Below are 4,488 nucleotides of genomic sequence, written 5' to 3'. Positions count from 1 at the left end.
TTATCTCTGAACTGTGAAACACAATTTTAACAAGGAAGATTTGTGTGTGGGTAGGGTAGTGTTTGCAGAGCATTCCACAAACGGTCAGCATTTCAGATTGTGCAAAGTTCTGCATTATATCTTTGAGCTACATTTTGTCTCTGGCCGTTCTCAACATGCACATTAATTGTAATGTGTTATTGCTATGGAAACACAACTGCATCTCTGTATCTCTGCATCTTTGTGCCGTATGGTACGCCAACTGCAACACTGCTGACCGGAAGGCGCTGCAAAGAGTAGTGAAATCTGCCCAAATGACTATTGGCTCCCAACACATATCATAAACGCTGTACAAACAAATCCAAATCCATTGTCAAGGATGCCACCCACATCCATGGTCTTTTCACCCTACTCCCATCTGGCAGCAGGGTTGTGCACAATTCAAATTGCAATTCTGCTTCCTGTTTGCTACCTCAATTGAAATGCAAGTGAAATTCAAGAATTGAATTGGAATTTAAGAGCCAGTTTCAATTCAATTCTGGAATTTTGCACAAGCCTGTCTGGCAGGTGATACAGGAGCCTGCGCTCCTGCACCAGCAGGCTCAGGTACAATGGCTAATATGGTAATATGGTACTAATACGTTAATAATAAGGCAATATGGCTTCTGATACAATACTGAATGGCTGTAACGCTATTACCTCAACCTATTCTTGCACTGACATAGTTTTTATATTACCTTGTCTACATTATACTTTACTCTCCTATTTGTCCATATTATTTATGCTGGTCTCTAGACCTTATTCTTGCACTGTTACCCTGTTGGACTAGTTTTTGCACCTTCACCATGACACTCACTCTCTTGAGCACCTTACCATGCATACAGAACTACAGGCCAGTCCCGGCCCTGTCACTGCAAGCGTCTCAGGCTTGATCACCCTCAAGCACACTGTGGATTTTTTAATTTAATTTATATAGTATATTTAGTATTTAGTTTTGTTAGTTTTTCTTATCTTCTACTGTCTCTATTGTACAGTGGAGTTTGGTTATATGTTTATACTTATATTTACCATTTCTGCTGTAAGTGCATGTTGTGTGTGATGTCTGTATGCTACTGAGACCTTTGGGGATCAATAAAGTATCTATCTATCTATCTATCTATCTATCTATCTATCTAGGTACACATTCTTTCCAGAGACTGTTTTAAATCAGTTTTCAGACAATCAGTTTTACCTAGCTCGAGTTGCTACAACCAGCAGCTAATAAAGCCAGGCAGCTACAGCGCTACACCCTGGGGCCATCTGCATGGGGGCTCACAGACATGCCCCCAGAGTGTGGCGCTGTAGCTGCCTGGCTGCGTAAGCTGCTGGTTGTAGCAACTCGAGCTAGGTAAAACTCAAATTTTACAAGGAGATTAACGAATGAGGCACAGCAGTGCTGTTGATTACTCGCTGTGTTTTACTCTTGTTGAACTACTTTCTTATCAGAAGCACAAACAACTTTTAAAAAATGATACAAATACTCTTAAGCTTATTTACAAGTTGACGTACATCCACACCCGTAAAGTTAACAACACTTTCGTGGTTAGCTAGATAGTCGGCTAGCATATCAGAATGTCACATATTACCGCCCGTCCACTATTTCCGAGAAAGGGGATAGAAACAGTAATAGTAATTCTAGTAATGACGATCTTGTAACATATACTGCTCAAAAAAAATAAGGGAACACTTACAGTTTTCCACAATTGTTAAAACGCACTTTTTGAAACCTTCCACCCATTCTCCATTCTCAAACTACATTCACAGAATGTCTGACAGTTCTGTCAGAACCTGCGGTTCCTCTCGTACTGAGCAGGATTACCATTGCAACAACACATCATCAGTAGGGTAAAACTAACCTGTCTCACGACGGTAGTTCCGGGAGTCTCCCGCATATTGATAACGGCTCCCTGATGCCCGCAAATTAGATAAAATCTCCCGGAATCTAGAGCGAGCGAGCAAGAGCGCGCACACGAGACCGAAACGTCAAATCGTGTGTGCATCTGAGTGTAGCGCGCACACAACGGGAATGGAGAGAGAGAGGGGTAGTGCGTGTGTGTCTGTTCAAGACAGAGAGCATCCTGATTGGCCTGTTTCAGTTCAGTTCAGTTCAGTAGGAACAAGAGCGTCATGGCAGAGGCAGAGTGTCCCCCAAAAAGGAACATTTAAGACCCATTTCACATCAGACTACACGACCCTTGTCTCATAAGAGTTCAAAATAACGATAGTCTTGCATTTTGCACTGTTTGTAACAGTGACTTTAGCATTGCCCAACCATGGCGGGTTAAATGTTTGCAAAACATGTTGAGGTGAGATTAACTGTCATTTCATGTGCATATTATTCAGGACTAGCCTACCAGATGGCTATTTGCCAAGGCATAAGACCAAACTACCACAATTTCTAATAGGCCTTATTTGGTGTGCTGAGTAGAGACAATTAATTAACAAACACAGGCTATTCACTATTTCAGTATCTAAGAAGGCTAAAGTGATTTATTTATTTATTTATTTATTTATTTATTTATTTATTTATTATTATTATTATTATTTTTTTTGGGGGGGGTACCTCCCTGAAATAGCTTTTTGCAGGTTGGGATGTCTGTATTGACAAATATGAATAAATATGAGAGGGAATGGTATTTGTATGGAGTTATCACATGATACAGAACTGCATTAATTGAAGGCTTTACCTGTGGAGATAGGCATCATGACTAGCAATATAGCAAACATAACTCTCATCTTCAGTTCCATGTTGAACAGGAGTATGTGAGAGATCATCAGCTAAGGCAAGAGGCTTTTAAAGACATGGGCCAGTGGGGTTGGGCTAACGTAGGGTGTCACTGTTAGCCATGTAAGGTCATAATCACAGGTTCAAGTCTTACATTCATCTGAGGAGACTGAAAGGAAACAAGGGACTAATTGTTGTGAAACTAAGATGCATAATAAGATAATTTAATCCTTAATTGCATGAATGCGGTTGCAAAATGTGTGCAGTCAGATTGTTTATTTATTTTTACTTTTCCTAAATGTATTTCATTGTTCATTATTTTTCCTAGTGGCTATGATCTTAAATAGATAAGTCCTTATTTTGAGTTTTCCTTTTTAATTGTATATCTCTGCTCAGAAATAAATCCCCTGGCCCTGCAAGTCTATACCTAATTCACTCACAAATCAATGGAATTTAGGAACTTCTGATGTCTGGAAATGTTTGGATCATGGGATTTGAAATGTATTGATTTTTTATAGATTGAAGTAATACCCAGCTCTCTCATTACAGTACACCACATCACATGCCTATTACTACACTATCTGTAAGAGAGATGGGTAAAGGGGGGAGATGGGATGCGTCTATACAGAAGAGGAGTTATTAGTGGCCACATACTTTGACCGATTTTAAAAATGTCAACTGATTTGTGCTTTGCTTTGCTTGTACTTTATGTGCTGTAAAGGGAATTTTAAACATCCACTATGGACATGGGTTAATAGGTTCAAAGTATCCTTTACGTCAATCATTGAACCATGTATACGGTGACAGTGACATGCTATCTCTCCTCATGTCACATGCTATCTGGGTACTGTAAGTGTTATCTCTGAACTGTGAAACACAATTTTAACAAGGAAGATTTGTGTGTGGGTAGGGTAGTGTTTGCAGAGCATTCCACAAACGGTCAGCATTTCAGATTGTGCAAAGTTCTGCATTATATCTTTGAGCTACATTTTGTCTCTGGCCGTTCTCAACATGCACATTAATTGTAATGTGTTATTGCTATGGAAACACAACTGCATCTCTGTATCTCTGCATCTTTGTGCCGTATGGTACGCCAACTGCAACACTGCTGACCGGAAGGCGCTGCAAAGAGTAGTGAAATCTGCCCAAATGACTATTGGCTCCCAACACATATCATAAACGCTGTACAAACAAATCCAAATCCATTGTCAAGGATGCCACCCACATCCATGGTCTTTTCACCCTACTCCCATCTGGCAGCAGGGTTGTGCACAATTCAAATTGCAATTCTGCTTCCTGTTTGCTACCTCAATTGAAATGCAAGTGAAATTCAAGAATTGAATTGGAATTTAAGAGCCAGTTTCAATTCAATTCTGGAATTTTGCACAAGCCTGTCTGGCAGGTGATACAGGAGCCTGCGCTCCTGCACCAGCAGGCTCAGGTACAATGGCTAATATGGTAATATGGTACTAATACGTTAATAATAAGGCAATATGGCTTCTGATACAATACTGAATGGCTGTAACGCTATTACCTCAACCTATTCTTGCACTGACATAGTTTTTATATTACCTTGTCTACATTATACTTTACTCTCCTATTTGTCCATATTATTTATGCTGGTCTCTAGACCTTATTCTTGCACTGTTACCCTGTTGGACTAGTTTTTGCACCTTCACCATGACACTCACTCTCTTGAGCACCTTACCATGCATACAGAACTACAGGCCAGTCCCGGCCCTGTC

The sequence above is a fragment of the Alosa pseudoharengus genome, unplaced genomic scaffold (assembly GCF_046254945.1).
Source record: "Alosa pseudoharengus isolate Yale_2024_CS ecotype anadromous, Long Island Sound unplaced genomic scaffold, YU_APseudo_1.1 YU_APseudo_1.1_scf_1, whole genome shotgun sequence".
Lineage (NCBI taxonomy): Eukaryota > Metazoa > Chordata > Actinopteri > Clupeiformes > Clupeidae > Alosa > Alosa pseudoharengus.
Note: the sequence above shows the minus strand (reverse complement) of the source record.